The sequence below is a fragment of the Zonotrichia leucophrys genome, chromosome 1 (assembly GCF_028769735.1).
Source record: "Zonotrichia leucophrys gambelii isolate GWCS_2022_RI chromosome 1, RI_Zleu_2.0, whole genome shotgun sequence".
Lineage (NCBI taxonomy): Eukaryota > Metazoa > Chordata > Aves > Passeriformes > Passerellidae > Zonotrichia > Zonotrichia leucophrys.
The window spans coordinates 14,929,605-14,955,471 of NC_088169.1; the positions used below are offsets into that span (position 1 = coordinate 14,929,605).

The 25,867-nt window shown below is 41.0% G+C and overlaps 1 long non-coding RNA gene across 2 annotated transcripts in view; it reads left to right on the forward strand.

Moving 5' to 3' along the window:
• Positions 1-25,867, forward strand: part of LOC135445204 (uncharacterized) — a 305,400-nt gene that overhangs the window by 252,160 nt on the left and 27,373 nt on the right. The window contains exon 10 of one of the 2 annotated variants that reach the window (XR_010439483.1): positions 10,582-11,620. The exons of the other annotated variant lie outside the window; for it this stretch is intronic. This is a non-coding gene — a long non-coding RNA (uncharacterized LOC135445204). Of the gene's footprint in view, positions 1-10,581; positions 11,621-25,867 lie in introns of those variants that run through there. 2 annotated transcript variants of the gene reach the window in all.

The window sequence follows — 25,867 nt, forward strand, 5'->3', positions numbered from 1 at the left end:
CTGTTACTGTTGGTGATGCAACTGGAGCAGCCAAAGTTCCAGCAGGATATAGCAGGCACAGAAACCAATGTAAGAAAACAATCATGTCCCATAAACCAGCAGGGTGAAATGGTCCCCTTTTCCCAGGTGCCCGTCCAAGGAGGCTGTGGGACCACTCTGAAGTGTAGCAGTGGTAGGGCTTCCTTTGGCTTGGGAAAGAGGCAGAGAAGGACTGAGCTCTCAGGAGCAGACAGACAGACACCATTTCTGCTATAGGGTAAAGTCTCCCCTCCTTCTCAGCCCCACGGTCAGGCACTGCATTCTTGGGGATCCTAAGACACCCAAAGATGAGGTGCAATCCATGCTGACCTTGAGTCCAAGGGTTCCAGATGGGAATTGCTCAAGGCCCACTGCATATATTCATGTCAGAAAAAAGTAAACAAATGGCATGTCAGAGTAGCTTAGGAGACTGAAAATTGCTGTTTTCCTTTATCTGAGTCAGTTCTTGATAAACTGGGTGAGCCCTAGCAACCAATAATAGTCAGAGGGCACTTGCAAATTACTTTGTTGAACAGGTCTGTTAATGCATAATTGAGTAGATCAATTATCTTTTCTTATTTGACCTTTCGTGGAAAAAATTGCTGATTTTTTCATGGATACTTTGGGGTTTTTTTCATAAAATTGCTTAAAGCTGATCATAAATCCTGTTTTAGCTGGTTGCAGAAAGAACAAAATATCCATTTTTCTGGGAAAACAGCAAAGAAAATTACTTTTAGGGGTTATGGAAAAAAAAAAAATTCAATAGCTTTTGAACCTCATTTCCACACCATTTACACTATAAGTTTTCTTTTGAGATTTTTTTTTTCAATCACGCTTATGTCATCACTTTGACAAGAATCTCAATAAAAATTGTAGCTTATTATTTGATTTTCGAAGGCAATATTAAAAAAATTCTCAGTCAGATGAAGTTCTAAACTGGCAGAAAGGATAGATAGCAACAGATTTCTAAAAGTATTTTATCTAATACTATTTGCTTAAAATAATAGCCTTACATGAAATAAAATGTAGCCTTTTATAAATGGATAGTTAAACTGATTGAATGATACTTATCAAATTACAGGATTAATAGAAAAAAAATCACCTCCCAAAGGGATTGTCAATAGTCAAATCAGCCCAAGATTTGCTTTTAGCTTGGTGCTTTTAAATATTCTCACTTATCACAGGGAAGAAAGTATGAATCATTGCTGGTACTGCTTTCAGATGGCACAAACATTAACAGATTGGGAAATAATTACAAGCAGAAGTCAATTCTACAGGATGATTTGTATCTCTTATTATTTTGGGCCCACATAGCATGAAATCTTCCATAAAAATGAAGGCCTATGGAAACATCTACTGGGCTTCAAAACTTGGCATCAAAGCTTTAGGAAAGCTTTGAGAACTTGAACAAATCTGTCTGAAAAGCAAGACTGTGTTGTGTGCAATAAATATGGCTGGAATATACACTGAGCGAGAAAGGGAAAACACAATGCTGAATAATTGCCCATAAGCAAACAAAGCCTGTTTTAATGCACTGAATGACACAGACATCCTGTGAAGAACTAGTTTGCTCTTTTACCATGATTTTGTGGTTTCAACCTACAACATATGTTAAATTATGGAAGAATTAATGTGCATGCATCTGCATGAATAAGACCTCAGATCTCTCTGACTAACAAAGCTTTAAATGTTGATTAATCACAAATATATGTACCATTCTCATGGGCTAGTAAGTATATCTCAGTAGTCTATTTTACTAAACAGCAGGTATAGATCCAAATCTGATACCTGAAATTCATTATGCTTTACTGTTGTGCATAAAACATTTTGATCATTTACTCACCAGAAGGAAATCACTGCATTTAACATAGATAAGTGGCCTTGGCATGCTAAGCAAATCAGTCATGAACATTATATCCACTGAAAATTACTGGCTGAATTAGTAGGTGGATATTTGCAACAATGGTATTGATTCAACCAAAGTATGCCTTGTTTCCAACTGATTCATTAGCCAACAGCTGTGATGAAAACATAAACTCTATAAAGTAAAATAATATCTAATAGAATAGCATGCATGCATATTTGCAGACTTCTTTCTGCACCCAGACTCCTGCTTCCTCAGTAGGGAGAAGTAATAAAATGTATCATAACCAATTTCTGAATTATAAGGAAGTGAAAACTATGCTGAGGTTTCAAGAAGAGAGATGGGAAAAAAAATTTCCTAAGCCCCTTTTCCCTGCTTTAGGAGGAAAATAAAGGTACTAATGTTGGAAGATTTGATTCACCTTTATTTTTTAGATACTTATTGCATTTAAAGCTTTCTTCACAGACTACTATTATCAGAAAAAAAGAGGCATAAGTTGATCAAACAGAAGTGACCCTAATTGAATTTGAATGAGTTTCAGGAGCAGGTTATAAAGAAACAAATAGAAATATGCCAAGATCTTAAGTTGATAGACTTAGGTTATCTCATTGTGTTGTTTTGTGTGTCCCAATTATACAAGAGACATGATTGATCTGGAACAATATTTGAAATGTATCATTCATAGCATGATCTGGGCTGCTAATTTTGCATCTTTCTCTGTCACACTCCTAGAGAAACATCTAAGAGTAAAATTTGTTTGCATTTGTTCAACACCAAAGATGCTTTTATGTTAGGCAGCACAGAAGAAAGTAAATAGACGAAACTCTAGAGAGGATGAGGCATGGATTTATAGAAAGCCACATAGAATTCATCAGTTTGCTTTGAAACCTCACATTGTAAAAAAAAAAATAGGCAACATGCACATGTATTACCAATTCACACTTAAAAAGTACCATGCTATTCCAAAATAGTTCCTTGTGATAATGGCTTGACACTGCTGATGGGTGTCATACAAAAAAAAAAAAAAAAAAAAAAAAGTGCTTTACTTCCTCCAGCTCCCAAAAGGAAGGGGATAAGGACAACATTTTCCTTATGGCTGTTAAGTGCAAAACAAACCCCAAAGCAACCTGGCTGAAAACCAAAAAAATAAACCAACCAACCAACCAAACCCAAACCCACAGCAAACTTACATGCATGAGTGTGGTTTGTGGCACTGTGACACAAACGTCTCTGCCTCTGCCCAAGGGGGAAGAATGGGAAATCTCCAAGAGATGTGCAGGCAGCATTCCTGAAAAGTTCTCAGGCTATTGTAAAAGCTCAGTGAGAAAGCTTGTGCTCATATTGGGTTTGAAATCTGATGTCACATAAATATTTACTGCTCACTGCCAGCTTTGATGGGTGCTGTTGATGAGGGAGGGCTGAGAAAATTGCCCCTGGCAGGGGCTGCTTGGGGAAAGCCAAGGTGTGTGCTGGAAACAGAAGCACTCAGAATTGAAAGGGAAATACAAGCAGATCATCATCAAAGGGTTTGACTAAGAGACATCACAGAGCTCCATAAATGCCATTAAAAATTTAGCTCAAAGTGTCTAAACCACTTTAAAATGGTCCATAGCCACTCAAGAGCTAGATTGAGAGACTCCTGTATTTTGGGGTGTGGTTACAATCATATCCTGGAAGCAAGCTAAAGCCAACCATCCTAGTAAGCAAGGGCTTAGAAAATCTGTATGGAATGGAATCACTCACAGAGGAAAACACAAGTTCACATGAAGGCAGGGAAGTGCTTCAGTGTCATTGCCATGCAGGTCTGCTCAGCCCCTTAGACATGCATGGCTTGTGCATGTTTTCTTCCTCTCCACTGAATGCATCCAAATTGGGTTAAAGCATCATGTATAGGCAAAGAAGCTCAGCAGAACTGGAAATTACTGCCCTATGTACAACATTAAATTACTGACATCAGAGGCTGTGAGTGCTGTAGTACCACAGTAAAGGTACCAGCACCAGGTGGTGGGGATGCTCTTAATCCTTACAAAACTAGAGAGAAAAAGCTCAACTCTTTAACAGAAAATGTGACAGGTGCATCATAAGTTACGTTTATTTAAAAAAATTCAGGAGGCAAGGAATAGGAAATTTAGATTTTCTATTCTTTGTCCTCTTTGCCCTTTTTTTCAGCACATTTATCTATGGCACTGGGCAGTAAAAGAAATGAATTCATTATGCCTGTCAAAGTAAAAACACTCTACAATAAAATTACCTATAAAACTCACCTTATCCCTTTATATTGATCACTGTATTTTTTTCTCTCATAGATGAGCAACATGTTAATAATCTATTAATTTTCATTATCAAAGTATAAGCATTTATAATTTGCTTATACATATATATATATATTTCTGAAGGGCTATTTTGAAATGTGGTCTCTAATTAAATATTACCAAGAGTTTAAGATTGTATTTATCCTATTTTTTTTTCCTTTGAAAATGCCCTGATCCAGTTTGGACAAGGGTTTGCTCGTATGCGTGTCCTCACCACCACCCCTCCAAAAAACTGAAAACAATGCAAAAAAACAAAGGAAAAACAACAAAAATAAACCTAACAGAACTAAAAAAAAAAAAAAAAACCAAACAAAAACCCCCAAAAACCCAACGAACCAGAAATCCCAAACAAAAATTATAAATATTCCATTCCTTCCTCACAAAAAAACACCAAAACCAAAAAATCAACAATAAAAAACACCAAAAAACTCCACAAAACAGAAAAATTCTGCAGGAAAACAACATCTGATATGAAATATTGTAACTTTTCTTGAAATGAACCATTACTTAATAAACTAAATTCTCTGCAGAGTAATGGCAAGTACTAAAAAATGCATGAATGCTCCACTGCTTGTATTCAATTTTGCTGTGATGTGAAATATGGGATGTGAAATATCCTTCCACTTCCCCCTGCCACTGCCCATTAGGAAGTATGGTTAAAATGCTGTTGCTGACACTCTTGTGTTTGAAATATTCAGACATTTAAGAATGCAGAGCTATTTCCCTGAGCTCTGGAAATGCTTCTTTGTATCAGATGATATATTGCTATCACTACAGACTGCTAATTTACTTGTAAATTGTAATTTGATATTTCACTTTAATGGCAAAAAGGAAACCCCAGTCCAGGATCAGGCAAACATCCTGGGGCATTTTCAACCAAGAAGGATTTTTCTTAAAATGGAAAAGACATTTGACTGCAAATTCCCAAAAGACATTAAAGTATTCATGACCGGTTCTACCACAGCATTTCCCACAGAGAATCTTTTACACATGAAAAATATGCATAATGCAAATATATTTTTCCTTATTGCCTGGGCTTTCCCATTTACTAAATTTAGAAGACAAGACTTAAGCTCTTTAGTGCAACAGAAATAATTACTGCAGCTGCTGGTGTGAGTGCTGTGTTATTTTCTGACCATAAACTCTTCTGAATTCCTTGGATTTCTCTGCTTGATGCTCAGTATAATCAAGTTGATAGCTTAGATTGTGGAAGAGCAAACAGTAGAGACAGGTCTTGGCTGAAAAATATCCATCAGCTGGGTTCAAATGGGAATGCAAAGGGATGATTAAGCCTAAAAATTGAAATCAGCCAAATTTTTCAGAAGTATGTTTCTAATACCATTTCAGGGTTTTTTTAGTACGATGGTATTTCCCTTACTGAACAGCAATTTTGAGGAGAAAATGTAGAATGAATATTTCATCTTCTAAGGGGCATCCACCCTCAGAATTGTAAATGATCATCATCTACCAAGATAAACCAAAGCAAGCTGTCAAATTATTTGCAAGATAAGAAGCAAAATATGCAACTTAGGCACCATAGAGTTCTATTAACCTGAGCTCCTGTTCCTTTGTGGTGTGTATGTCATGCCACAGGCACTAAGTTTAGCAATAGCATTTCCATGCCTGTGTAAGGAAAAAAAATGGGTTTTTTTCAAGCCTTGAAGCTTATAGTTGGAAAAAAAGACAGAGATTGAACGACAGACTAAATTCTGCTCAGAGGTTATGAAGCTCAGTACAAGTCCCTTTACTTTTAAATAAGCTTCTTGGCCTGCCTAAAACTTTGAAGACCTGAGGATCACTGATATGCACAGGTCCCAGCAGCAGCTTTTGGTGGTGTGTGAGACATACAGCATGATATCAGTACATTTACCAGTAGGTGGGAGCTCAGAAATCATGACTGTGATTTTAAGCATAGAACTTGCTTTTCTTAAAACCAGCAGATCAACCATGTCCATCCCTCCTGCCAGCACAGAGCCCAGTGCCTGGACAGCCTCAGGACCATGCAGCAGAAGTGTGGGTGCATTGCCTTTTTGCAGCTTGCAGGATTTGCTCTTCCACAGCCTTCAGGAAGGGTCTGATCTCTGAGGTGATGAAATGCAATACACAAGACATGTTTTGTCAAATTCATGACAAGTGATAAGAAACCCTTGTAAAATGCATCCTCTTCTTTTGTCAATGGTTTTTCAGAGTCAAGATATACAGTGATGGGGAAAAAATAGCATTTTGCATACATCATTCATACCAAATGCTTAGATTCTGAAATCCATCCTGGTAAGGAGGCAACAATCTCTAAAGACTGTCATAGCTGCATGAACACCAAGTTTGGGCTCCCCCAGCAATTTAAGATGATATAACCTGAGAGTATCCCACTAGCCAGTTCTATCCTTCTCTGAACTGATGCTAAAGTTCACCTGGTGGAGTGCTGAGATGTTCAGGGATTTCTTTTGGCTTCAGACTCAGCACTGCTTCATTTTGCTGGGTTAGGTCTCAGCTGGATGTTCTGGTCCCAGCCTGTGCAGGGCAAGAGAAAAGGAAGGCACCTCTCAGTGGCAATATTCTGATTTACACTGCTGTGGCCATCACTCCTAGAAGGAAGGAGGCCTTTTCCCAGTTCACCTCTTCAGCTGGTTCAAGTGAGCTCACATTAACCAGCAGCCAAAAGAGAGATGCAGAAGATAAACTGAGGCACAGTGCTCCACACCCTATCCTTAGCTCTTGTCACAAAAAGTTACTAAAATTTTACACCAACAACTTGGACAAGACAACTGAAGACAATCCAAATCAATATGCATAGCTTCCCAGGACTTTAAATTGCTAATTTTAGTGTTGCAATAAAGCAGGCTTTTCTTATTTCTGGGCAGAAATGACCACGTCTTCATCCCACTTGGGGAACAAGGGAAGAGAAATCCCAGCCCTACAGGAGTCTTTGGGTTTTTGGCTGATGAAGTTGGGACTGTAACAGGAGACTTTGCTCCATCAGGCTGCTGAAGGAAATGGTGTAATGGGCCCACATCCTAAATGCTCCCAGGATTCCTTTTCCATGCTCTGGGCAGGACTTCAGGATTTCTCCCAGCATAGAAAAGCAACTGAGATGAAACACCATTAACTGTGTTTAAGGGTTGCTCTGTTTATTCCTCATCTTCTCACACCAAAAATAATAAACATCAAAGTGATAGTTTTTCAAAGAATTGAATTAATGAAAAGAAAATAAGTAGATGATCTCTTGAAGGACCATAAATATCATTGGTTTCCAAAGCATTTTAAAGAAATATGTGTACTTACTGTTTTTAAATCAACATAAATAAATCAGCAATGCAGAAAAATGGATTACTTATGACATTCATTTTCCATTGTGTATTTAAGCCCTTAGGAACATCCATTTTTTGTGTTCAGACCTTGTTGGTTCTTTGCAAGTCTTTTTCTAATTTCTTTAAGACCCTGTTTCCACAGACATGGAAGTATTCTGCACAAATGATAAATTGTCCTGTTAGAGATATTCCAAAACTCTATTCTTCATTTCTATCTATAGCACTGCAGTGCATGCTTTTTGGAAACACTAATAGCTGCATTTAATTTTACTATATAAATATTTAAAGTTTGTAATTTCTCTGCTGCTGACAAAGCCAGTGCCAATGCAATGCCATGTTTCATTATCAGTTCCTAGTATACATATAATCTTGTCAGACTTTGCTTCCAATAAATATAGCATGATATATTTTGAATATTTGAATAGCCAAGTGCATTCATATTGCTTTCAGCCATGACCTGCTTGCAAATTCCCAGCTAAGAAGTACAGCCACATGGAACAATAACCTGCAAGGATTGTGCTGATACGTTTTCATTAGTCAGTGACACTTAGCTGCAAAAAAGAAAAATTAAACTGCATCTGTGAGAAATAAGTCAGCTTGCCTCCTGGATCCCCACAGTGGGATGAGCCATATTCAGGACCCATATGGGTATTGTTTCAAATTGTAGGTGCACAGTTCAAATTTAACCTGCCCATATCCGGTCCTTCTTCAGTGATTTGACAATCTATTTCTCCACAAGAGTTTTCTTGTGCGTGAATGTCCGGGAGGAGTGATCGCTCTCTCAGCTATTCTGGGAAATCAGTCTCAGTTAATGGTCTCAGATTTTGAACAGGATGTGAATTTTATATTATTTTGCACCTTTCTGAAAGCTGCAAGGTGTTTTATCAGAAGATAATTTGGAGGAAGTCTCCCCTTTCATGTCAGATAGCAGAAAATGTAATTTTAGTTAATAGGAGCACTTTGTAAGACTTCTGCTGCTGCACAAGTACATTCAGAACTCCTGAGTTCCTGCACAGTAACTCAGCATTATGTGGGATGTATCCAGGCCCTAACACAGATTTTGTCAACATGCATAACTTTTTATACTTTTTTCTGAAGTTTGTGGACACATAGCAGCCCAAGCAGAGTTACCCTCTAATAACTCTGACTGGACATCATGGATTCCTTTGTGCACAGCTGCAGCTCAGTCTGACAGTTTCAGAACATTGGATTTTCTGCTTGGGCTGGATCCAGAGGTGACTCCCTATTGCCCTGTAGCAGATCTGGTCAGCACAGACAATTCGTAGAATCATAAAACAGTTTGGGTTGGAAGAGATTTTCAGAACATTTTCTCCCAAATCCCCATCCATGGGCAGGGAACCTTTCCCTTGAGCAGGTTGCTCAGAGCCCCATCCAGTCTAGTATTGAACACTCCCAGGGTTGGGGATCCCACAATCTTTCTGTGTCTCCCCATTTCACTGACATATATCATTTACAGGGGTTCCAGCAATTCAAGAAGCTGTCCGTCCCCTTCTGTGTCTGAGCTACACTGTCCAGTCATGCAAGCAGAGAGAATAGGATTCACTGGAAATATTACAGGCCTGTAAAAATGGATATTTGCAGATCTGGTCCCTAGATACCAGCTAAAACATCTCAGAACCTGAACTGTCCCTCCAGTGTGGTTCTCCCAAATTTCTGTTTACCTGCTGTGTGTTTTGGTTTCCAGCATTACCTGAGATGTGCCACACCCAGGCCCATATTCCACCAGCTTGACTGGAGTTAAGACTGAATTCTGTAAATTACACAGAGGAGACAAAAAGTCGATTTTCTTGGGTGAGATCTCCAACAAGTAGTATTCTCTTTGCTGCTGGGAGAGCTGGCACCAGGTCTCTGGGGGGAATCCATGGCTCTTTATGCAAAGAAGGAAATAAACAGCCTCCCCAGCACTGAAGAAATCCCTCTAAGGGCAGAGATTTCTAAGCCTAATATTTATATATATAAGGTTCTTAAGTACTTCAATCTCCTTTAGCACTAAAGTAGGAACAGGTCCAAAATGTTAGGTCTGCAGTCAAATTTACAGTACTGAGCAATGTTGTATAAAACTACCCCTGCAGTTCTATAAAACACTTTTTTTTTTTCAAACTTCATGTTGCAAAACCACATGAAAAACAGCAAAACTATAGACTATCTTACAAAAAACAAACTAGAAAGGGGAATACACATCTTTTCTACCTCACATCAGTCAACATGCACAGATGCATAAGGAACAACATTTTCCTCACACAGCTCTCTTCCACTGCTTGACATAATTTGGTTCTTGCAGTTTAATTTTCAACTCAGTTCCCTTCTCCTCTGAAACCACTTGGTCTCTTAGAATGATATTTAAATGCTTTTTTTCTGTCTTTACTGGGCAGGCTGGTGAATAACCAACCACACAGGGAGTGACAATCTCGTCTATCAAGGATCATTGTGAATTCTGTTTAGATACACTAAAAGGGGAAGCCCTTCAAAATTGTATTAAGATTTTTTAAAGTAAATTTCAGGTTTATCACACATTTTTTTTTAATTTAAAGTCCAAACTAGCCAGTATTTTCCTCTAAAATGCACCACTCTTTTAAAGGTTGACTTGTATATTTATTCTTTTGTTGGAGGAAAAAAATGTGTGCATGTTCCTCGTATCCAAAGAAAGATAAACCTTTCTGTCCCAAGGAGCAGACTGAGGACTTGACCTCTTGCTGGATGAATGCATATGCAGCCAGTGATGAATTAGGCATGATGTGCAGATGAAGGGAAACACAGCAGAGGAGGTGGTGAAGAATAAAAGATGTGGAAATTTCAAAAAGGCAGTTCAACAAGGGCTAGTGTGCAATATGGTGGGGAAGGAAGCTGAGGGCTTAATTTCAGCCTAGACTAGCTTTTTTGTTTTCACTTGTGGGACATTTCTGGTCATAGCGTTTGATTTTCTTTTTCTTCCTAGTGGCACAAAGAAGAACCGACTTTTAACAACTTTTAACTGTCCTTCTTTTTTTTTTTTTTTTTTTTTTTTTTTTTTTCCTTTTCTTTTTCTTTTTCTGGCTGTTTGCCTTGAATTCCTGTGAAGGACCTTAAGGATCTCTGCATTATCATGGATCTTGGAAACATCCAGAGCAGCACTATTTTAATGGTATCTATGAATCTATGGGGCTTATTTAATGGGAGAAAAAATATATTGCCATGCAAGCTCTCCAGGTGCAGTCTGAAAGGGGTAAAGGATGGAGTCCTTCTGGCTCTTAGCAGATCATTGGTTGTGGTTATTGTGAAACCCAAGTCAACCCTGGGGATCACAGCTGCTTGTCTTAACATATCTAATGAAGGCAGATGGAAAAATTTACATGGAAGTCTTAATCAAAACAGAGAAAAAACCATTAAATTTCCAGAATTAATGTGCTGATCACACTGATACACTGATACTGTAGAGCTACTCTACAGTCTGGTAATGAGTTATTCCAGAACAGACTTTATATCTGCTGGAGTTGATCCAGAACCCTCTGCAGTGAATGGTGGCTTCTGAATTACATGGGATCTCCTTCACTGACTTAAATGGTCTTTGGATCAGGTCCATAATGAATTATTGCTCGATATAGCCCACAATCACAATAAAAAATGTTCAATGAAAATCCCCAGGAAGAAAAGAAGTTGCAAACTCCTGTCCCTTGTTTCCCTGTACAAAACTCTCTATTTAACAAATATCATTGATTCAGATTGCAACCAATCACAGTGTGATCAAACCTGGTATTCACAAGCCAAGGTCTTCTCATGACACTCTTCAAAACTTGGGTTCCATTTTTTGTGGGGCAGTGATAATGATGTGGTGCAATCCAGACTGTCTGCTGGAATTTATTGTGTTATGGGGCCACTCCTAGTCCTGTGTGGCCCCAGAAATCACCTGTGTTCACTACACTGCAGTGGGGGACTAAATCTCTGAATCAAACAGAAGCTATGTTCAGAGTCTAAAGGATCTCATTAAGCAATGGGTTATATCTGAAATAATTAATAGCATCTCATGTGCGATGATGAGCTTCTCATTTTAACATTTCCTTCAAGTTAGTAGAAATAATGTAATTATCCATGTGATATCTAAACCTATTTGAAAACATGAATATGCGATTCTTCTGTGATTTTAATTCATCTTGTGAAATAGTTAGCAAAGAGTAAAAGGCAGAGTCAATACATTTAACAACAACAGAGTTAATAAATAAACAACAGCCTTTTCAGGAACTATAATTTTAAGTCTCTATATTTGACATTTTGCCACTCAAGTAATTCCCCCCTAACCCTAAATTACATAGCAAGTACACAGCTAGTTAAATCCCAGACCCTGGGCTGGTCCCTGAGGTAGCCTGGCATTGTATCCACACACACAAAGCTGGCATGCCTGGGGAACCTCCCTGTGAGAGGAAAAACCCTCCCTGCTCTGAGAAGGCACTAATGGCAGGCAGGCATTAAATTACTGGCAGCAGAGTTATTTTCTCTCTCTTTGCTTCCTCCACTGCCCCCACCCAGGAGGGTTGTTCATCCAGCAGTGAAACTGAGCAGTGAGCAAGCTGTGCATGCTCAGGGTGGCCTCCAGTCTGTGCTAGAAAGGACTTCCACCACCACAGCCTTTACACAGGAAAACTCCAATAAAGAAGACATTCATCCTCCCAGAGGGTAACAGGAACTTTCTGCTTGACCTGAGGTGAGCCTAAACCTAGGCCTGAGGGATTGAACATAGGAAACTCTGTTCTTCAGTCCTTTGTGTAAGCAGGAAAGGCAGATTTCCCCCAGCCTGGCAGCTGCTGTGAGCCTGCAGTGCCAGCCAGCCCTCCTGCCTGGTGTGTGTGAGAGCAGGCACCGAGGGCAGCAGCTGTGAATTCAACCAGGCTGAAATGTTAAATGTTGCTGCTCTGAATATCACATTACTTCATTTCTCCTTTGGGAATGCATAGCTAAAAGAGAGGAAATTTCACTTCCCATGTAGAAAGCAAGAGGTCATTTTCACCTCCTCTTCACAGTGAGTGAATAGGTGGAGAAAGTGCAATAATGGATCTTTACAGTGACCCTTTTATCTCATGGGAGCATTTTGCAGTGAGGTGTGTGCAGATTTTTTGCTTAAATTCAGATAGTGCCTAAGACTAAGCTTTAAAATTGCTTTCTTTCTTTAGAAGTGCTCTACATTAGCTGAGTCAATTTGCAAATGGAAGTATTTGGTTTTTCCCCATTGCCACTTCTCTTTAGCTGTTGATCTGAATATTGAGCAGTTATTTTGTTCCTTGTGGACCATCAGCAGTAATACTCATCCTCCATTTACAAGTTTGTTAAGAGAACTATTGATGGGTATGAGTCAGCAGAGTAGTCAGTTCTTTCCCAATTATCTGATTTGTTCCAAGGGTTTTATACAAAAAGGGGAGGAGAGGAAGCAAAAGGTTAGTGGCAAACTGAAATAATAGGACACAGGCACTAAGCAGCAAGTGCACCGAGGGAGGAGTTTTACAACCCTGAATACCAAACAAAACTCAAAAAAACACCAACAAAGGTGACATAGAAGGTTACGAGGCTGGCATGCAATCCACTGTCCCCAAGGCAGGGCTGCCTCTCTGCCAGTGGTGAGTTTATCATCCAGTGTCAAAAGTTTTGGCAGGAAACAGAGAAAGCCCTAAATCTCAGTGGGAAGAAAATGGTGTGTGCAGGTATTGCTCCTACCTGGGGAGATGGTCTGTTGTCTACCCTGCCTGCCGAGAAAAGCTTCTTGTGTGCATCTAAGTATATTAAATACCTGTTTACTTGATTCTAATACATTTTAGAATTGAGACAGTATCAAAATTTAACACAAAGACAACCATATAAAAAAATATACGTTTTTACCAATTTCCTGAAAATCAGTGGCTGGCTTAGAGAGAGAGAGAGAAGCCCAAAATGGCCCTGTGGATAAAAAGCCTTCAGTATGCATTGCCCAGGTAGCAGAGGGGCCAAGCTAGACAGGTGTGCTCGGAGGGCTCCAGTGCCCCCAAACATTCAAAGACTCTCAAACTCTATTCAATGTTGGAATATTTGACTTCAAATGCAAAGCTAAGGAACCCAGATGCCATTGCTGTTGCTGCTTGTGGCAGTAGCTACTAACTTCTGTGGTTGTGAAGGAAATCTTGAAATGCCTGGAGCAAAAGACTGGAGAGGTGTGACTTTTCCCATTCATCTCCTATTAATCATGAAATCTAAAAGTGACAATTTAATTAGCAATGTTAATGATTTCACTGAGAACAGTTTTAATCAAAACATACAGTGCTTTGCTTGTCTGAAAATCTTCAGCTGCTTTATCCTTCTGCAAATCTTCTTTTCACCAAAACCCCTTTAACTTCTCAAAAATTCTAGTACCTTCAACTTCCATAACCCACATCCTACTTGAATCAGAAGGGAAAGAATAAAATATATCAAATTTCAAATCAGTAGGAAGATCCTAGAGCGACTGTGGTGGTTGCTGAATTCAACTGCTTTTTGGTTTGCTACACCAGAGCACAGCAGGACATGGTCCCCTTCATGGGACACAGAAAAATTTGGCTTCAAGGTGCTTCTCAAGGCTTTCCGTTGAGTTGTTTTTAACCATTTTGCAGGCAAAGGGCCTAAATTTTCATTTTAATGGACTTATAGTCTGTCAGAAGTTTGCCTTTTTTTTAATCCAAAATTGCTCTTTCATACACACATATAAACACACATGTTCTCCCATGCATGCCTGATGGATTTTGATATATCATTCTCACAATGAAGAATTGTTTACTGGGAAAGACATTTTGGAAAATAAAAATTGCAATAATATCCCCAGGATTCTGTATTGCCAGCTTTGCCTAAAACAGGAATCCATCAAAGAGACAGATGCATCATTATTTTCCCTAAACACTATCAAGTAGGATAATCACATCATTCTTTCCTTTATCATCAGTCAGAAACAAAGATTTACTATAAATCCAACCTTTTCCCATAAAAATTCAGTTATTTTCCACTGCCAAATTGAGAATGGGAACATTAAAATTGTTAGTATTTTCTTCCCTAAAACTCAATGAATGTGACTTGACTTGAGAGAGGACCCAGTGTGTCAGGCAGAAATATATTTCCTCTCTTTGAGAAGAAAATAGTGAAGTTCAAATGTAAACCAGTGGTTTCTTCAGCATAATTCTGTGATGATGTTAATTTTGGCCTGAATTAAATGCCATTTGTCACCATTAAGCAGAAAATAGAAAACACACAAGCTAATTGGAGAGTTCTCTATAAAAATATTGCTATTGAATATGTAAAGTTAAAATGTTTTATTGTCATCATAGTCTGTTTAAAATTAAGGGGAAATCAATGCTTATGATAGCTTGAAGAGCATTATGATTTTACGTGGAGCTTTCGGAAAATTGTCCAAAAAGTCTTGATTTAGAATATTTCTTCAATAATTTTGTTAATGCAGAAACAGTTGAGTGTCCTGGTGTTATGGGATGTCAAGGAGTAACAGGGTGACTTCTTCTAATCAATAAATGGCAGGTTTGTCTATTAAAAACAGAATTTTAAAAAGTGACTTCAGCACACATTCCTGTGAACAAATGATTTTCACTCTGGTTTGAGACTTTCCCTGACATTCAGGTACATTCAGATGATCAACTGCCCATCACTTTCAGTTTTCATATGTCTCAACATCCTTAGGTCACAAAGTGCTGGGAATTTCAGAAGCAAGCCAGTCAGGATTTTTACTGCAGAAGAGCAACTTGGATCATTGAGTCTATTCTGAACAAAATCTCCAGCCTCAATTTAAAGCTGCTTCTGTTCCTTTACCATTTAATATTCTTTGCAGGGCTCCACTGAAGCCAATATTCTCCACATCCTAAATTCAGAGCCCATATTTAGTTGTTGGTAAACCCTCTGACCAAACTGACAGATGCATGGATCTCCTTCCTTGTCAGTCTCTATAATTGTCAGCATGAAGTTAATTTATTTCTTTATACAACCTCAGTCACTAACACTGCTTCCTACATACATGACTGACTCAGGAGAGCTCCATCAGAGCACTGTCAGAGCCAGCAGAGCCATGCTGGTTCATGCCAATTCCTAACCCCACTTTTCTCTTTCCTCTTTCCTCCCTGTCCTTCACAGACAGACACTCTTCTCATTGCATCTGTTCTTATGCACTAAATCCAACAAAGCTCAGCCCCTCTTCAAGAAACTTTTTCTACCTGTAATCCACAGTTCCTGTCCCTTGTCTGGTTTCTAGCAGACAGGTTTGCCCTTCAGTTGCTAACATGTCCCACATTTTATTCCAATTTATGATTTTATGTCTATCACAAGTGTGAACACCCACTGCCCAAAGGCTGGATGTCACCTGTGTCTTCACTACAAATGTCCTGAACCACGTTCCTTTTGGTTTGTGTGCCTTCCTCCAGTCCACCCCTCCTTATTACTGTCTTCTGAATGTTTGCAATTTCTTACTATTTTCCCTAAACCAAGGGTTGGTTGCTGAGAGCTGAGAAAATACATCATGTAAAATCCTCACAGTTTATTTCTCATGTCATATAATCTTTTTTTTTTACAAGTTCAAAAAGAGCTGAATGGCCTTTTGTTCTTTCCCAGCATGTCCATTCTCACTTCACTGAAGTGGGTGTTAGTCTGAAGCCCACATGAGGTCTTTTTGGTCTGTAACAAGGGAAGAGCTCCTCATTCCCTGTTCCAGAGGTGTTACTAGACACCTGCATGGAACTCTTTGAGGGATGTTTTTTTAAACCCTTCCCTAGGAAGGGGATTCCCATTGTTGCTACATTTGGATAGGAACTGCTGAAAGCTTAATGACCTTTGCAAGCACAAAGGACTCTCCACTGATGCCCATGACACAGCTAAACTCATTGCCCACATAAATAGAGTCCATTTGTTCCAGGGATGTTTTCAGGACTTTCCTTATAATCCAGAAATATGCATATTCCACCAGGCTTTTATTGCAAAGATTCAGTCTTGAGTGAAAAGGAGTTTCCCCCAAGGGGCCATATCTGCCAATATGGATAACATGAACTATTCATATTGCAGATTCCATTCTATTTGAGCCTTAACAGGTGCTGATGAATTCCTTCTTCCCACAGTGAGCTCAGGTGCAAGTTATGCCAGGAGGAAGATAGAATCACTTTCAAAAATCCCCTCTAGAGATTTCACCTTCTCAGAGCATCTGCTGCACTCATTGCTAAATCAATCCATGGCCTGAAGATCATCTCTGACTGCCTAACACAACCAGAACCACAATGTGAAATTATAATGATGGCAAAAATGCTTTCTTAAAACAATCCAAGCATCCCCTGAAGTCCAGGAGGTCAAGAATCCTGGGCTAACAGGAGCAATTATAGGACAAGTTCATCACATTGTACTGTCACTTGCATTAATATTCAAGGTGAATGATATGGATTGACAGATGCAATCAGTGACCTTGGGAGAGCACCTTGTTTAGTGCAGAGAAAGCTCTGGCTGGGTTTTGTCTCTGATACCAGTGCACAGCTCCCAGGGAGCATAACCCCAACACTGCAGCCTTGGGCCAGAACACTTCCATTGATTGCCAGCTGCAATCGAAGATCTTTGCCCTCCTGCAGGGAAAGAACAGGATCAGACTCAGGAGGAAATAGATAAACAAACCCATGTAGCTAGGTGAATAATTCCCCTATTTTATTTGTTGCTGATATCCAGCATACGTCAATAAACCTGTGGGATCACTTGGGGGAATATACTGAGGAATGGATGATGATGCTGTGTAAGAGATGTTTATTTTGTTTCACTAAAAAGAAGGCTGAAAAATGAGTTGATAATTATTTTTGGCTATGTGTTCAAGATATAGAATCAAAATACAGAGTAATTTTTCCCCCTCCCTAACAGTGCTGGGAAAAACAGCAGTGAGCTTAAACAGCAGCAAGGGAAGTTTAGGATAAACATAGAGTAATGTTTCCTGATGAAAAGGACAGCCAACCCTGTCACCACTGGAGGACTGCAAAGCCTAAATTAGACAAATTGATCATGAGATCCTGCCAGAAGAAACGACAGAGGGTAGTCTCTATTTTTAAATTTCTATGAGGTTTTGGGAATCTTTCTGTTGGTCCAAGTCCCTGGCTTTAGCTGCAGGGACTATTAGATATGGCTGCAGAATACAGACATAGTTCTAGAAGTGGTAGAAGATGCCCAGGTCTTTGGGATTTAAAGCAAAGAATTGAACAAAAAAACAGGTCCTAGGATTTAAAAACTTCACATCTCAACCTCTGTTTTTCTAAAGAGCACCTCAATCTTTCATTCTCTACTACATGTATGTACAACTAGTACATACACCAAAAAATGAACAAGTGAGGTGCTTCTGAGCAGTGAAGAAAAATGGGCTTTGTAGAATTATTGCATTTGTACTTATGGAAAATGCAGAGACACTACAGCAATTGCAGTGCTGGGTTGAAAAGAGTATTTATTCTGAAATTATAGAAGTCACCTGTCCTTGACCCTGTCTTCCAAGGAAATCAGTACTGTACCTGGCATTGTGCATGCCACTAGATTTCAGCTAGCTTTGACATCTAGTTATTTTTCAGCTTGTATTGAAGTCCTTCATTCACTAGTTCCAGTTTTCCCTAGGTTTTTGTACAAAATCTTCTTTTTTTCAAGTTTTGTCATATAGAAAATTATTTCCTGATTCATCTGGTAGGTTTCTGACAGCTTTTGTGAAAGAACAAAAGGTGGCTTATTTCCTCCTCTATTGACAGTATCACCTCAACTTCAACATGTTTCCAAACTGCTGTGCTTTGTTTTCAGTATGCTTTTAATTACAGCTCTTGTACCTTTGGAAGAGTGAGGTTTTTCTTCCCTCCCTCCTGAGAGCTGCCCTGTTCCCCTTACAGCTTTTATTTTCTTGTGCCTTTGCTATCTTGGTATTGACAGGATCTTCATTACTATCTGATTCTGTCACTTCTCATTCTTTAATGATGCCATCCCTCTGCCTCAGAGCAGTGTTCCAAGGATTACCTCTGTGTCTGTCCAGGTGTTTTGGGCAGTCAGCCTCGGATCCCCCCACTGTGCCCCCACCATGGCACAGGCAGATCCATATCAGTGGTACTCCATGTGTCTCATGTGCCTCTAGGGCTGCTCCCAAGACAAAGAGAGGCTTGGAACACCTTAATTTAGCAATTAGAGTAGCAGGGAGTGCCAGGAGCATCCCAAGGTCCTTTGGCAGCTCTAGCTGTTAGTGACATGCCTCAGCTGCAGGAGAGCAAGGACAGGCTGCAGGGGGGGCTTTGTCTGCCTGCACTCCTTTCCTTTTAGGAACATTTTCTTGACATGCCTCCTCACACACAAAGTGAATCTGTCTTTACCAACATACAGCTGCCAGAGGCTGATGTTTCCTAGGCAACATTCCTATGGAAAAGCAAAGTACTGACCATTCTCACATTGCTCTTTTGAAGTCAAGCTATAATTTCATTTATTAGCCTTTAAAAAGGGGGTTGCCACTCTGTAGGTGAAAAGGAAAAGAAAGTAGCCACTGCTATTTCCCAAGAGCCACAAGCTGGTCTTTACACACTGCTTTCAACAGCACAGGTGTGAAAGTGCTCTTTGGGCTCATAGTAATTTCTAGGGAAATTAACATTGGCTGTTTTTTTGAACAACAATAATTTTTGCACATTTTTCAGTCACTTGGGGAACACCTATCAGCTAGGTGCTCCAGAGCTGGGTGAACCATAGCTAGTCCTCTTATTTAAACCAGCTGTAAGCCCTGGTCAGCAGCCCCAGAGGGGGATGATGGTTTCTGAGCTCTGCTGCAGGAGGCTCCTGCTGATTGCTGAGGTCAAGGTGACACACTCTGACTGCTCACAGCACTGCACAAACACAGACACCAAAGTGCTCCTCTGCTTTCCGTGTCTGTCTCCAGCACACCATGAAATTTTTATTTTTTGTAAGCTAATCCAACCCTGCCTTCCTGATAAGCATGGCTGTAAACTTAATTGTTTGTTTGTTTGTTTATTGAGGAGGAGGAAGGAAGCAGCAAGGAAAGCATCGCACACTGACGCAATCACAGGAGAAAAAAGCAAAACCTCTCCAGCAACAGGTGGCACCTAAACAAAGGCTGAGCAAGGCAGTTCATCAATATGCTCACCCTGTGCTTCCTGGGCTGCCTTTCTCTCAGTCTTAACTTGACAGACTGGTGGTTGCCAGTTTTTTCTCAAGAGACACCACTAAAGCCTATCAGAGGAACTTGCCATGTCTATTCTTAGCCTCCAGATCTATTGTGGCAGACGAGAGGTGGGGTTCTTCTGCTAGCCAAGACAAAAAAGAATCAGCTGTCTGCAAGCTGATAAAAGCAAAGCTGCAATTTCCATTTACTTTTCAGTTTTGTATGTGCCATGTTGGGCTGCTTCAGCTCCCTGTCACTGCAAGATTTGGTTTATATTAAAAAAGCTCACATTCTGGGGAGCAGCAGTAGGTAACAGGAGAGCTACCACCACTTTCTCTTTTAGAAAAATCACTCCTAAGCAAAAAATAACCCTGTCCTCACCATCAGCAATTGCACACCAGAGGCATACAAAATAATAAAGAGGTGGCATGTTTTAGGTGGCTCAGACATGCACATGAAACCAAAAGGAGACTCCTATTTTATACCAGGGACATGTGGATTGCTTATTTTCTACTTTATCCTAAGCAAGCTATGGGAAAGCACGAGCTGCAGAGGGCAAGGTGATCCCCTATCAGTGATCCCAGGGGATTTTCTGCTCCAGCTCCCACAGCCCTGAGGCATTTACCATCACTGTAGCATTACACAGCTGCCTCTGGAGCAGAACAGATGCAACTCCAAGGCCCTGGTGTGTAATTCTCAGTATTTGTGTGAGGGAACCTGTGGGCCTCACGCACAGGAGGTGAGACAATAGAGCTGTCTTTGCAGGTCCTGCCTATGACCCTGTGCATTGAACAATCAGGAGGAGAAACTCCCTCCCCTCCAGGCTCCCCGAGGGCTGATGCAGGTCACACATGAGTGAAGGCAGCTATTTCACACTTGGCTTGCAGAGGGCACAGCATGCGTGTCTGGGGAGCAGGGAGAGGAGGGAATGAGGGAAGGAGGAGAAGGAAGGAAAACAAGGCAATGGAACTTGAATCACTCACAACACCAGCTGGGTATAAATGCAATTCTCTTAAGAGACTTGGTTTTTTTTAATGTTTGTTTGGTTTTCTCTTTATAACTTGTCAAAGGAAGTTTTTATTATTTTGGTTTTATTTCAGAGTTCCTAAGTCCTCTTTTGTCCTCTCTCTTCAGCTCAGTGTAGTTAGAGACTGCCTAGTTTATCTCCAAGTCCCAGGAAACCCCAGTGGCTGCCCTCCCAAAGCCTTTTAAAGTTTTGAGTTCACTCCTGAATACCTTGGAAAGGAACAAACCACATCCTTTAGCCATGACCTCCCAAGGCACACCTGGCAGAGCAAACCCAGTGTGGATTTTGGAGATCTAATTCAGCTCACACATCCTATCCATGATTCTGATGTATAGATTTTGATGCCACTAAAAGCCTGAAATTTATTCCAAGATCATCTCAGATAACATGGAAGTGATGAATAGAATTGTTCATTTTTCTTGATAAGCATGATCACAATCCATGACATTTCCTTGCATGAAACCAAAGCCAACTGTGTTAGTAAAAACTGCCTGTTAGAGGTGTTCTATTTAGTGACAATTACAATTCAGGATCTTAAAACATTTCAGAAAGAAACAGAAAAAAGATACTAATTTTGCTGAGGAAACAAGTTTTCAACCAAATAATCTAAAATTATTTCAAAATTTGTTTTTTTGAAAAAAAAAATTTATTTGTTGAGGGCACAGAAAAAATAGCTTGGGGGTGGTAAATTTATTGGCACATATTTGACATGGATGGCACTAGGAAGGCTGACAGGTTTATTCTTTTCAGGAGCCATCCTGCACTCCTTGCAGAGCCAAGTATTCCTGCTCACATCAGGCACACCCTGACTGGGATGTGCCTCTGCCTCTGCAATGCTGCACTTACAGCTTAATGTATCAAAGCCAGTGCACATTAATTTTAATTCCTATGAGTATGCCAAGCTGTAAATTGAGGCACTTCATGAATCATTCATCTGGAGAGGCAGCTTCCAGGAGAGAGGTGAGGCAGATGGTCGTGACAGCTAAACCTCAGCAGCTATCCCAGGTTTAACTTGCCCATCCAGGGCAGTATTCGTATTTACTCTGCCTACTGAAGACAAAATATCACTTCTCCCCTGCAGCTTATCCAGCTTTCCTTCTCCCAGGAGCTACTCAGAGCTGTCACCTCACCCTTATTTGTCCCTAACCAGCTCCAGATGAAATGAGAAGGGAAAGCCACACAGCTTCAGCTGTAGCTTGCTGGTAAGAAAGTCCTTTTTTGGACTGAAAGGGAGGAGAGCTTGTCTCAGCACCTCAGGCAATAATTCAGAGGGATAGGTACATGCAAGGGCAGGGCAGGAGAAGCTGAGCTTTCTCTGGTATCAGCAATAAATTATCCTAGAAGTCAGGGAGGAAAGTGTTGTGTCTCACTTTCTCAGCCAATGAGTAGTGTACAGAAGAACTAGAATGCTTCTGGAGGCAGGAGAAAATGTGGGCTGAACGTGGAATGTTGTTTTATCATCACATTGTGTGGCTCACAAGTTCCTTGTCTCTGCAAAGGAGCAGTCCTGATCTGCCTTGTAAAGATTTCATCATTAAGGAATCTCCCCTGTGAACTCTCACACTCATTTCTCTGTCCCCAAAACAAAAGGCTCTCCATGTCCCTCTGTGTCTGGAGGAGCCCAGCTGTGAAGCACAGTGCAGGACAATCCAGGCAGGGCTCTCTGGGAGCTCTCCCATCCCAGGGCAACTCAGCTCTTGCCTATCTTCCAATCCCTGAGCTGTTAAGAAGAGACACCCACACAGCCCCAGCTCTGGGAATGCTTTCACCATGAGGGATCTGAGAGCTCATCAGTGGTACCAGGGTCCAGCTCTTGGGCATTCTCTGAAGCTCAGTAGCCCAGAAATGTCCTTGGGCCCTCCCTAGTCTCCCAAGTTTCAAGCAAAGTGTGAGGCATAGATATGGACCCAAGAAGTGCCCCAAGCCCAGTGCCACAGAAGGATGTGCTGCTTCCAAACCAGCTCTGCAGTATGACAGGAGACTTGAAAGCCAGGGAGCTGAAAAGCTGAGGGAAGCCTTGGAATTTGCCTAATTTGCATTGTATCAATTCTGTAAACACCTCAGATGGGATATAGCTCTAAAACTTATTTCTACCATTAGATAGCACCTGCTTTGAATAGCAATGTACAAAAAGTGAAGAAAAGGAGAAAACAATGTTCTACAGTTGTATTATGTCTCCTGCAGTTCAATGAAACAGCTCCCTGGTTTGAGCTCATGAACATTTACTCTGTGTTCATTTTATGGGCTTTGAGTAACTCTTCTCAGTTAAAGGGCTTTTTTCAGCACATATGGGCTTCCAAATATAGTGAAACCAATTTGCTTTGAAAAGCAATATATCTGCTAAAGGGCAGTTTTATTTTCCTTTAGGTAAAGCAGAACTTTTATGCATAGCAGAATCCTGAAATACAAAGCCAACTAATTGGGGACAGGGAGAGACAGTATACTAAGGCTAGTTAAAAACCTGGTGAAATATTTCAAAATCTCAAAGGATCCTGACCTCAAACCCTTTATAGCAGCTATTCCCAACTACTCAAGCTCCCTCCAGCACTTAAGCAGGAATGAGCAATCACTGTTTTACTACCTATGTGTCTATTATACAAAAAAAATTGTTTATACATTTGAAGGGCCATTTGTAGACATTACACTGAGAATACACTCAACAGTGATTAAAGAAAAGCAGGTCTGCCAAGAGACCTGGTATGTAAAAGCAATAAAACCTTGTGCTCTGCCCCATTCACCCCTGTTCTCCCCCCACCTCAGGCTCTGCTCTCATGAGGAGTTGAAGCTTGTTCTTTTTCCTCTTGCTGCTGTAGCCCCATTAATCTGCAAGCCAAAGGTAAAACCCGGAGTCCAGAGACTTGCAGGGTCTGAGTGCTATGTTTGCCAGCTGGGGACACCAGTGTAGCATTGTGTGTTCTGTGTGGGTTTTATTGTAAAGTTGGTTATTCTTTATAAGTTAAGATTTTGGTTTGACCCTCGGTTCCCCCCATGTTCTCCCTCATAATGGTTTGTTCCTACTGCCAGTTACCTGTCCATCATTGTAACCACATCCCCCCCTTTATTTTGAGAATTTTCTATGTCAATCATCCCTTACTTAAGATATGATTTGTCCCCTGAGCCTTTTCCCTCCCCTGTGCCATTCTTATTGGCTCAGTTGTGTCCCTCGCTCTTCCCTTGTGCATCGTTCATTGGTCCCTCGTGTCTCCTCCCATCACACCCATCCCCTTTATCAGTGCCTCCCCAAGGGTTATTTCTGATGCTGATACTGGCCCCAGCTGGGTAAATAAAGTGCCTTGGCACCCATACGTGTGTCTGCTCCTTCCTTCCTTCACCTCAGTGCTTCGCAGTCCTGTTCTCGCCTGCGTCACCACCTCACAGACAGAGCCACTACTTGGGGTTCTGGCAGAGAACCTGGGAGTGGTGGGATTTGTGGTCTCCACCGTTCACTCAGGGAGCGGCTAGCCGGCACCCATCAGCTCCAGTGGCCATGGGATGAGACTGCACACCAGGAGCAAAAGTCCTTCAGTCTGAGAAGAAAGTCACCAAGGGTTTGCCAGTGACAAACACACCCAGACCCTGACTGTAAGCAATGGGAGGCCAGGTTCCAGTTCAGCTCCCCAGCCTCACATCCTGGTGCCACTTTCTCGGGATTTCTGCCGGTGTCAGAGTAACTCCAAGATGCATTAGAAAGTCTCTTTTCCCAGCCATCAAAGAAGGAGTCGGGATTCTTCTGTTCTTGTTCTCAAGGTTGTTTATTGTTTCTTATCTATAAAATTCTTTCTCCAACTGGCCGAGGTCTGACTGGCAGGTCGGGTTGAGGCACACTGCCTGCCTCAGAGGTGGTGTTGTCTTTTTATACTAAAAACTACGTGTGCATTATTTACCATAAGCTCCCAATACCTATCACCTATGTTAGACAGTGAGCTTCTACCTTAAACCAATCCAAAAGTGCCACCATCACCCAGAACATGGAGGCTAGGAAGAAGAAAGAAGAAGGACAGGGAATGCCTAAATTCCTCCATCTTGGGACCCCGAGCCCCCATTCTAAAAATCTCAAAAATCTATTTTTCCCCCCTGACAAATTAACTATTATTCTGCTTAAATTCTCTTCACTTGCAATTCTTCATATAAAGGTGGTAATTTGCTCCATGGGTCAAAATCAAAGTCACAGGTGTCTTGGGCTCTGTGGCAAGGTCTCTGAGCCCCCTGGCAGGGTCGCAAGCTATCCAGGGCAGACAGAGGGATGTCTTGAGTTCCGACACCACTTGAGACACCAAGGGCAGCCAAGACACCCAGACAGGGCTGGCTGAGGTGATGTGGAGCTTAGGAAGACCTCAGCCTCCTGATGGGAGACAGGACAGACCACCAGAATCACATAATAATGGTTTGCTGCACTTAAGTACCTGAACCTTGACTCCACTCAGTCGAGTCAGCAAGGGGGTTCACCTGTAACAGACACCAACATTTGTCTGATCAAGAGCTCTCCTAGGACAATTACCTATATCAACAGTATGGCTGTATTGAAATTATTAGGAGAAATTTCTACACTGATAGGGTAGACCAGCATTAGAACAGGCTACCCTAGACAGTGGAGGAAAAATACCAAAAATGTGTAGATGTAGTGTTAGAGACATGGCTTAAGGGTGGACTTGGCAGAGCTGCGTTAATGGTTGGACTCAATGTCAATGATCTTAAAGGTGTTTTCCAACCTAAATGATTGGGTGAATTGCGCTCTAAATGTGGTTGCACACCCAAATTGCTACCCACCTCAGTGTACCTGCCTCCATTCACATGGGAATAGAGCTGTTCACTTGGCAGAGGAGGGGGAACAATTTGTTGTAGGTTGCAAAAATGCATCACTGAACAGTGAGCAACCTCTGAATATTCTTCTCCTTGAGTGACTGACTGAGTAAATCACAGGGCTAGAGAGCTCAGTTTCCCCTTACCTGCCCTTACCCTGTGCCTTACCCTCATTTCATTATGTTGCAGTAGAAAAAGGAGTTTTGGATGTTACTCCTTACCTGTCCTCTCTGAAGCCTGGTCTCAGGTGTCTCACATTGACAATTACACAGTGTGGAGGGAAAACTGAGAACTTTTTCTGCATAAGCGTCCCTGTTGGAAGAGACTGCCTGGAGAGAGAAGCACGTTTGCTGTTGGAGGGATTCCCTGACCAAGAAGCACGAGCAGTGCCCTACATCA